The 10,869-nt window shown below is 36.0% G+C and overlaps 1 long non-coding RNA gene across 1 annotated transcript; it reads right to left on the bottom strand.

The window, feature by feature from the left end:
• Positions 1-5,185: 5,185 nt before the first annotated feature.
• LOC147478011 (uncharacterized) lies at positions 5,186-9,411 on the bottom strand. The gene is made up of 7 exons (XR_015208201.1): positions 9,262-9,411; positions 8,420-8,514; positions 6,890-6,989; positions 6,599-6,799; positions 6,126-6,251; positions 5,765-6,017; positions 5,186-5,542 (listed from the first exon to the last, which is right to left on the bottom strand). It is a non-coding gene; the product is annotated as an uncharacterized LOC147478011 (long non-coding RNA).
• Positions 9,412-10,869: the final 1,458 nt, after the last annotated feature.

The raw sequence follows: 10,869 nt of genomic DNA, 5'->3' as shown, positions 1-10,869 counted from the left end.
ATATTTTATTGGTGAAACAATATTATCATTATATACACACGGTAATAGTTCATCTATATACAATAGTATAAGAAAGTGTGTATATGCAAGTATACACATCTCAAAAGGAATATACACGTTATATTTTATTTATTTTTCTTTCTATTTCTAACTAATCACATCTAACAAATTAATCTTTTATACTTTAAAACATTATTCATCCATTAAAGTGTACGAGTGAGGCGAGATAGTTCCTCCAACACAGAGGCAATTAATTCCTTACTTAGTACGTCACAAAGCAGTTCATGAAGCTCATTCAATATAGATTAAAATATCTCTTGTTTCTTGAATAATAACATAACACTCAAATACGAAGTTCACAGACATGTTATTGCACTTAATCCATAATCCATGTGAAAAGGAACACCAACAATAAAACAATATTATAGCAGCATACATCATTTTGATCAAATCCGTAATAATTAACATATAACAAATGTAACTACTCCTTATATGATATGGAAAATAAAATCATTTCATATGCACTCCACAAAGTAACTAGTATAAATATACACATCACACCTACAAACAAATCAAGAAAAATATTGACTCACTTTATTTATTTATCTTTTTTTTTTTTCTTTTTAAAAATAAAACGACTAGCGCAAATAGTTGTGAAAATAATACTTCCTAAACACTACCCATAAACCACGATCTGAGGATTACTTAGATTCACCTAAGTCTAAGCTAACCAAATGCTCTGATACCAAACTTTCGCATTCCGAATTTCGACAAAATTGGAAAAACAATATTTGTTCCCGACTCTTCGATTTTTGAGATGTGATGCACTCTCAACTTTCAAAAACCCATAACCTGTTTAATTATTCCAATAATTGGAAACCAATAAAAAATTTTAAATAAACAAAAGTTTCTCTTCATTACAAAAAAAATCTCAAATATGATTCAGTTACAAATTTTCTTTCAACAACTCTTTAATTATAATACAACAAAAAACATTGTCTCAATTAAAAAGCTATTGCACCTCAAGGGAAAACAAAACATATCCTGAAATGAGACACTAGCGCAAACCACAAGCTGCAACCAACCTTCTTCAACACTAATCCTGTCAAGACTTATCAACTAGGTTCATTTTATGAACACACCCGATAAGCAAACATGCAAATCGGGTTAGCATTATAAACGATGCTGGTATGAGTAGCCCTAAAATACAAAATATACTTATACATATATATACACAATCAATAAGGTAGCTAGTTCCTCCACCGAGGCACCTTAACTTCCAATGACTAATACAATAATAATAAGGCATTTAGTTCCTCCACTAAGGCGTCTTAGCTTCAAACCGTACTAAATCAATTGCATCTAATAATAAAATAACAAAACTAAAACTTACTCTATACTTAAACTGGTATAGGCTTGATCACAGAGTGGGTCACCCCTGCATAAATAATCAATCCAACCCACCCTTCCACCTTGTGAATACAACATAAATTACAATAAATCATTTATTATAGATTTAACGTACACTTTGATATATCATCACCATTATTGTTTAGAGTTTCTTCAAGTGTCTCTAGAATCACGTCGTCTCTATGTCTTACCTAGTTTCCCTGGCTACCACAATCGCTCCCCAACGCCGAACATGTACATCCACATGCCTCCCCTCACGTAATAAACCACTCCGTGCGTAATTACCCTAACCGGGATATCGCATACCAGGTAACCCCCACACGAACGTCATTACATGAGTACTGCCACTATTCAGCATAAAATATCGCGCGCCTCGTTCGAATTTTGCAAATGAGAAAATCAAGTTATTATTCGGCTACGATTGCCCAACACATGGGTCAATCAACATCTTATATATACACCCTATACAAGAGTCAATCATATCACATACTCCCATCACAAGGACCAAATCACATGAGTTGTGGTAGCTAGGTTCTAGGATTTTTGTTACGTAATTTATTCAGGTGTCATACATATATATCTCATAATCATTCCACACTCTATCCGGTGTCAATAAAATTATTGCACTAAGCCACCATATTTGAAAATATCTCAATACATCTCATAACAATTTTCATTATTTCGCGTGCCAAATAAATTATTGCACTAAGCCACAATCCCGTGGGAAATATCCACAAATATTATACCACCTCATAGTAGCATCTCACAGATATAATAATGGAGCATTTGCATTTATTTATCAAAGATATTGTATTTAATAGATAGCCTAACATATGATATCATTTAACAGAACAACAATTTCAACATACCACATAATGTCACAATTGCTCCAAACGTATCGCATAATATTTTTATAGCATTTTAGGAATATTATGTCTCCTAAAATTGCACTCTCGTCACGTGTCAAAAATACACAATATCAACGTCAAATCTTTCTTAAATAATGACAAAAAGTTTATACAGAGTTCCACAACATTCTACCATTTGATTAGTCCATACAATTTAATATATAAAAAAATTGTAGCACAATTAAACAGTCAACAGTCAAATGTCAACGGTCAAAGAGTTGACCGGTCAACAGGTCAAGCATAACAGTCAACATTCCTAAACCGGTAGTCATCCAAACAGGTCCTAACCCAAACCCATATTTAAAACAGTTCAACCCATTGTCCCAATCTAATTAAACAAGACAAAGGCCCAAAACCAAGGCCCAAAACCAAAGCCCAAAAGTCTAAACACTTAAAGACTAAAACTGACCCATCTTAAGTCATATGGACCGGCCTAACACAAAAATAGAATTGGCCCAAACAAAATAAATGAAACTGGCCCAAAACACAAATGGGTTCGGCCCAAAAACAAAAGAAATGAAACTGGCCCAAAGAAAACAACCCAACTTTGTTCCGACCCAAGCCCAAGCCCAACCAAGTTAACAAGTCGTCTCCCTTCCCTCACCAACGCTCTCCTCCACCACCATCTCAACTTTCGGCCACCAACTCTCCTCTTCCTCCACTCTCATCCCACCGGTTTTACTCCTGATGAAAACCCCTAACACTTTAACAAACACAAAAATAAATTTCCTCACCTCACTCACTCTTTCCCCAATTGGATCGCGCCACCATTAATGCGTCTTCAAGCTCCCAATAGCCCCCATTCGACAGCCCTCACACACACTACACTACCCCATCACCAATCAACCAAAACAACTACAAAATAATTAACATCAATAACCCTTCCTCCACACTGGATCGTCCGCCATTAACGACCCCTCCAAGCTTTGACAGCACCCAACCAAACACCAATTCACATATCCAACACTTTACAACAACAACCAAACATCATTCAACCATACCACAACAAAACAACAAGATTATCAAGGTTCAAATCCAAAAATACTATACAGGGCGATTTCTGTGGGCTTGCGCCACCATTAACGGCCTATAAAGCTTCAGTCGTTCACTCTCAGAGTTTTAGAGTTTCAATAGTACTAAAATTTAACAACTTTTAACAATAACGATAGGACGAAGAATAATGACAAAAGAATAAGGAGAAAAAAAAGTGAAAACCTTGGACAGTAAAGCTATTTTTGTATATACGTGAAATAGAAAAAAAAAACTAATTACTCACCTTCGTATTCTGCAGAAAAAATATATATAATAGAAGACCAAAAATCAGATCCACAGCCAGATAAGAGATGCACACTCTGGGCTCCGTTCTTCTTTGTTTTAACTTGTCTAGTTCTAATGAAAAAATTAGTTTTCTTAAAAATCCTCCATTTTTGATAAACCATCCCATTCTAAAGAATTCTCTTCCATATTTTACTTTAAGAAACTATCCATATTTTCTCCCATAAATTACGAAATTATTCTCTCCATGTTTCTTTATTAGTAAAATCTCTACACTTCGTTTTAAAACTTAAAAACTTTCCTATTAAATCATTTTCAAACCAAACAAACTATTTTCCTTTTTTTTTTAAAAAATCAAGCCCATATTTACTATCCCGTTGACCAAGAAATAAATATCAAATTCCGAAATACTAACTATTGTTACAAAATAATATAAAAGTAATTGGGGTCTTACAATCCAGCTGACAAGCACCAGCTACAGGCAAGCTCAAAGTGAAGCAAGCACAAATCGAGCCTAGAGAAAAAGTCAATTTGGGCACAAATGATGACCCAAAGTTTGTGTATGTAGGGGCTGATTTAGACCCCAAGCTCAAGGAGCAACTTCTCAAATTTCTATCTCTCAATAAAGACGTTTTTGCTTGGTCGTATATCGATATGCCTGGAATCGACCCACAGGTCGCTTGCCACAAATTAAATGTAGATCTAACTGTAAAGCTCAAACTGGCACTCAAATTTCAAAAAGTCATCAATAAAGAGATAGAAAAGCTTAAAATGTTGGATTCATCAAAGAAGTCAAGTACCCGACTTGGCTAGCTAACATCGTAGTCCGTTCCTAAGAAGAACGGCCAGGTATAACTCCGCATAGACTTCACAAACGTCAACAAACACTACCCAAAGGACAGTTTCCCCCTACCAAGGATTGATATTCTGGTATATCAAACTTGCGGACATGAACTTCTATCGTTTATGGACGTATACAGCGGGTACAATCAGATACCACTTGTAGAAGAAGATCAGGAAAAAATGTCCTTCATAACCGAACAAGGACCGTTCTGCTACAACATCCTACCATTCGGCTTGAAGAACGCCGGTGCGACCTACCAAAGACTAGTCACTACAAGAAAGCATACATTTAGCCATGTCCAAATCCGTGGGCAAAGACCTTTAGCCACGGATATTGACTGACGGAAGACCATGGGGTTTCGACCTGTCGTTAAAAGTTTAGCTACAACATAAGTCTGTGGGTACATGCTATGGTCCATGTGACAGCTCAAGCCGTGGCAACTTCCCACTGATAATGACCGTGGGGAAAGCTATAGCAGTTGCCACTGACAATAGCCGTAGGAACAATAGTGGCAATGTCCACAGCTAGTGACCGTGGCATAAGCTGTAGCAAAAATTGCTTTGCTACGCACATTTTTGTACTATAGCTACGAACATTGGACGTGGCTAAAACATTTTAGATTTTTAAAAAAAGAAATATATATAATTATTGTTTTATCATAGGTCCACTTTTGCCTTTCAATCCACCTAATAATTCATCCATCCTAATAACAATACCATAAAGAAGACACATGCCCAATCACTATTCCTTGACCGAAAAACAAATGATAAAGAGATTAATATTCATACAAGTAAAAAAAAACACATAGCATTTACCATCCAAGGTCAATATAGATATGAATTTCCAAATGTTTCCCAAAAAAAAAATTCACCTCGTGCATGTAATAGCAAAATTATTGAGTATTGACCTTGCAGGTCCTGAAAATGTAATTAAACTTTTCTAACTTCCAAGAAATTTAGGTAGAAAAAAGCACACGTATTGACCTTGCAGGTCCTAATGACTACTCCTTCAGGCTTGATCTCGCCAAACTTCTTCCATTCCTGCTCAAGGTCAAAAGCAGAAATTGTAGACGATAGATTTCTAACATACACAGACTTTCCTTCACCTGACAGAGAACAAGATATTATAATAAGTAAAGACTCATTATGATCAGAAGCTCGTGAGAACATATTCATAAACCACAATAAAGCTCCACAAATGACAGTCCTCAATCAATTTTTTTCAAATTATGATCTAGTTGATTGAGTGAAACCGTTGTAGCATAGTAGTATATGTCTTAGATGATAAAAATCTATTTTCTTGTTTGTTATGAGAAAAATCAACTGACCTTTCTTGAGATCTAGTTGAGTGCATCGGCATAGCTTATGTCCAACTTGTTCATCCTTGCTGCTTCATCTCGCAGGATTGAATAGATTTCTGATATTGCATCTAAACCAGATTTCTGTCTATAATCATAATACAGGGAGAACTTTGACATCTGCATCAACCTCAGAGCCTCATCCACGTCACTCTGAGCTACAGTTTTTGAAAACCTGAGCCTTGCTAGAGCTTGTAAAGATGTAACTCGGTCAAGCTAAGCACTTGTACCGTCCAGCACATAATAACCCGATTTCATGAATGTGGTATATGGCTGTAGAATGAATGTATTTGAAATAAGGGAACAAAGACAATAAGGAGCTATGACTTACAGAGGATATCCACAGAATGCTGAGTAGGGTTCATGTTGGCAGATGCTGGAATATGCACTTGCAATATACTTTTCTAGGTCATTTGGGACGTATGGGGACACTTTCCTAGCAGCGGAAATATAAGCCCTGGTAATCAGTGGTAAGGCAAGGTATAAGTATCAAAGAAAGCAGTCCTCTCCGGAAGGTTAAGTCACTTCACAAATTGATGATAGCTGCATTGTATAGCAAACTGAAAATGGATTGGAAGAAAAATAATGGTACGTTATAGCGGATTTCGACACATCATGAGTGTCCTCTTTGCAAACATGCACAATTTACCGATCAAATTAAAAGAAAAAATGGAAAAGGTGGCAATCTTTTCAAAATCAATTGAAAGAATTTAGAGTGGAATTATCAACAGTCTAATGACAGTCTAGGGAAAGTAAGAAAATCATTACGGATTGGAAGAGTGCAATCTTAACAACTAAACTGACCTCTTCAGCTACTGTGGGATCTGACTGCACTCCTATAACTAGGATAGAGTCATCCATGAAGTGACTGGCCTGTAGAAAATTCCCATATCCACATCAAGGACTGGTTGCATTTGATTTTTATGTAAAAGGCCCCCTAATCACTTATATAGCAAGAAGAACCTCCAGAATACTCAGACTTCTCATGATACTAATAATTCTCACCTGCAAGAAACTATCAAGACATTTAATGTTCGTTGGAAGAAAAAAAAATGGATACGCATCAAAGTAACATAGCTATACGCAATAACTTACCAAACACTTGAATTGCATACACTATCTTATTCAACTCGAAAACTAAATCTGCATATTCTTGTGCTTCAAGGGACATGTGAGGTTGCTCTCACTTCATAACCTGCAAAAACCAATCAATTTCAATATGGCATTTTCCCTCCTTTATATGGGCTTGGGACCTGCAACACAAATATCTAGTTTGTGTTGGCGGAGCTCAAAAGGGGTTAGATTAGTACCGTGAATCCCGCCACCTGAAAAAGAAAACACACATCCACATAGCACAACCAAAATATCCATCAAACAAAATAACACATCCGAAGTATCCATACCAAAAAAACATATCCAGAAAGCAAAATAACATGTCCAAAATCCGGACTTGACTACAAAATAAAATACTTCCAAGTCCAAGATGAAAATGACACTATGTGTCTACTAAAAGAGGAGAAATGGCCTTCAACAATGAGGGGGGAGAAACTGCAGAAACTCCTTAGGCCAAATAATATTTCCCTGCCCAACTTCACCAAGGGTCCAAGGGTACGAAAGTGATTATAGTCCGGGCTCAGGCAATTCGCAAGAACCTACAGTAATCGCCTCAAGTTTTTCAATGGAAAACAGAAAAAAAAAAAACATTCTAAAATCATACAGATAACACAAACGTATCACTGACTAAGCAAACACTTTTAAATAGTATATATATATATATATATATATATATATATATATATATATAGGTGCTACATTGACTAAGCAACTAAGAAATAAGCTAGCTTATAAAATAAAGACTTACCGCCAAACCCTGTCATTGAGGTGTACCAGTTTTTTTATGTGTGTGCATTGTTACGTTCATATCACCCCGTTCAACTTCTTCCGCTGACACACTGTAGCGCCCCAAAACCCTATAACCTTGTTAGACACCTTGACAAAAAACATAAAAATTTCGACAGAATCTCCTCTGTATTTTCAACATTTCATTGACATAAATTCTGTCATAACCTGAAAATCAAATAATATATTTTCATGGCATATATTAAAATCTCATACCTCGGTCGTAAACCCAACTACTCAAATATATATTGATTCGTAGAACCAGCTACTTAACCATCTTGACCAATGCCAGTTAAGTTAAATAACCAATCCTCAAATAAAAAGACACTATAAATTATTTTTTACAAAAAATATTAGTGATTTGAGTGATCCAACGGCCAGATTTCTTCATCTAAAAAAAAAATCATCTCAGAACCGTTGGATCTTGCAATTGGGGGTATCACTAATATTTTTTTGAAAACAACTAGTAATGGGGTAAGTCTAACTAACCCTAAATTATATACAAATATTAAAATGAAAATAGCCTATACCTCACTTCTACTTATATCAGTGTTATACACCTCTATTAGTTCCAACTAGAGACACCACACTTCAAATATATATACAACAGACCTTCACACTACTCACATGTAAGAACCTATCTTCCAAAACAAAACTCATGAATTTTCCAACATCCGCATAAAATTGTCACATATGAAACGAAAGAAAACTACACGAGGACCTTACCTTTCATTAACTGCTAGGTCTCCTGTTGCTGCTCTCCATCTATATTCCATCTAAAGCTAGTTCCTCACTCAGAGGCATTTTAGTTCCTTATTCTCCTAACAAAATAACCAAAGTAACATATACACGATTATACAAAATAACTACATTTAACTTTACTTATACCTTTACCCGAGTTAGTTTCATAGGGTAGACACGCTCCCTGTACAAAGAGTTAGAAGGGTCTACCCTCCTGCAGATCACTGTTCAATCAAGCAAAAATAACTAATACTTAAGACTTTTATAACTGAACAATATCAATATATTTTATTCATAACATTACAAAAAAATATCTAATATAAAGGTTGCACCTTTACTACAAAGCTGCCAACGTATCCAAATCCTTTAAGATTTGGAATCAAGCCTTACGTAGCTCTTAAATTATCCTGTACCACAACTCTATCAATAATCAAATTTCAACGAATCCAATCTAAATGTAAACCCAACTCTTGGGTTTAACAAACCATGGGCAAAGAAAAATCAATAAATACAATGGAAATAACCACTCACAAATAATACTTTACCACTCATACTTTGTCACTACTTTAAAGTTTTCCTGTGGCTAAACAAATAATCATACATAAACCATATGACCCTATCGCACAAACCATGTCAAATCCTCAATTAAAATAAATGAGTAACCACTAACATTAGACAAATATAAAATAAAATAAGCACACAACCATTCTACCAATTTTGACAAATAATAATAATAATAAAACTATTTCTACGACAACCCAACAACCAAATTGTAGGATTTTGAAATCACGACAAATCATTAGTGAAAATAAGATCAAAACACTCACCTCTACGAGGATCGAAACTCAAAAACCCAATTTATTCCTTGTGGTTCCCCTCTGAATCCCAAGAGAGAGAGAGAGAGAGGACTAAGAAAGAGTAGGAGAAAAGAGTCCGAGTGCCAGAGAAAACCGATCCTGAGAGGGGACCCCCCCCCCACGAGACTTTTCTCCTGCCTTCTATTTTTCAGCCCACAAACCCCTTAAGCCCAAGGCCCAAAATAAAATACGGGGTTTTACTCAATAGTGATAAACTTGTGCTAGTGTCCTTCCCCACAGTTTGGTTCCCTTTGCTTTGCAAATATTTCTTGAGTCATAACATACACAAAAATAAATTACAATTTGTAAATGACTATAAACTGCCTAAGATAGTACCTTAAATTCATCCCGAATGACAATGATTAACAAAAGCTTTCCAATCCTCCAAAGGGATTCCATCCGTGCCTTCATTTTCACAATTTCCTCCTTACCAACAACATATTTCTTTTTAGTTCACCCTTTCCAAGCCGCTATGACTTTATCCCAAACATACTTACATAGTCCACCCCCCTTGTGTTCGTCAAAAAATAACAAATACAAAAAAGTGTCATTCGAGCTTTTAATGATTTTGTTATTCATAGTTAGCCAATCCTTATAGAAGCAAAGGATCTCAACAAACGACCACTAGATAGCCCACCGACACCTTCTTCAAAATCAAGTTGGTTATAGATATTAAGCCAAATTTAACTCTCTACCCCTGAAATGATCGGTTATAGGTAGAGAATGTTATCCGAAATACTGCCTATGTCAACAACTGGAGGTGATAATCCGGGGCTAAAATATTTTTCTTGTAGTGAGTCGAAGATGTTCAAAGACTTGCTAGGAGACACTATGGAAGTCTACATAGATGACATGGTAGTCAAGAGCTTAAAAGGTCGATCATTTTGGGGTTGCTCCAAAACAAGATGAAGCTCAACCCAACTAATCCTAACGCTTATTTGGAGTAGCCTCAGAAAAATTCCTAGGTTACCTCGTTTCGCAAAGATTCTAACCCGTAACAAATACAAGCTCTCCCCCCGAAATGCTTTTAAAGCAATAAATCCATTTTTGGCATGGTTTCAGCCCTCAACAGATTCATCTCACGGGCATCTTATATAAGAGCATTCCCAATGCAGGTGAAAAAGAGGGGGATGTGAAAATTTTCACCTCCTTTTGGTTCAAAACTAGTGCCCAATGCAGAGGTGAAAAAGATGGTGACCATTTTCCCAAGTCATTCCTAAGGTGAAACCTTCAACCGAGATAGTGGCTGACTTGTGAACTTAGGATGGGATGTGGGATTGTAGTTTTTGAAAAAATAAGTGTTTCATTCCGTCTCGCATGTTTTTTTTATTTTTTTTGGTTTTTTTAAACTTCAGACAAAATACCAAATGGGATGTTACATTCCGTCTCGATAAAAAAGCCTCCAGACGGAATCCAACATCCCGGCCGAGATTATTTTTCACCTTTGCATTGGGCAGCTTCACCTTATTTTTCAACAAATCGGTCATAAGAGGGAGAAATACTGCCTACGTGGAGGTGATAAGAGGGGGAAAATATTGACTTGCATTGGGAATGCTCTAATCGGAAGGAATCCAAAAA

The sequence above is a fragment of the Coptis chinensis genome, chromosome 9 (assembly GCF_015680905.1).
Source record: "Coptis chinensis isolate HL-2020 chromosome 9, ASM1568090v1, whole genome shotgun sequence".
NCBI lineage: Eukaryota > Viridiplantae > Streptophyta > Magnoliopsida > Ranunculales > Ranunculaceae > Coptis > Coptis chinensis.
Note: the sequence above shows the minus strand (reverse complement) of the source record. Positions and strands in the feature narration are given on the sequence as shown.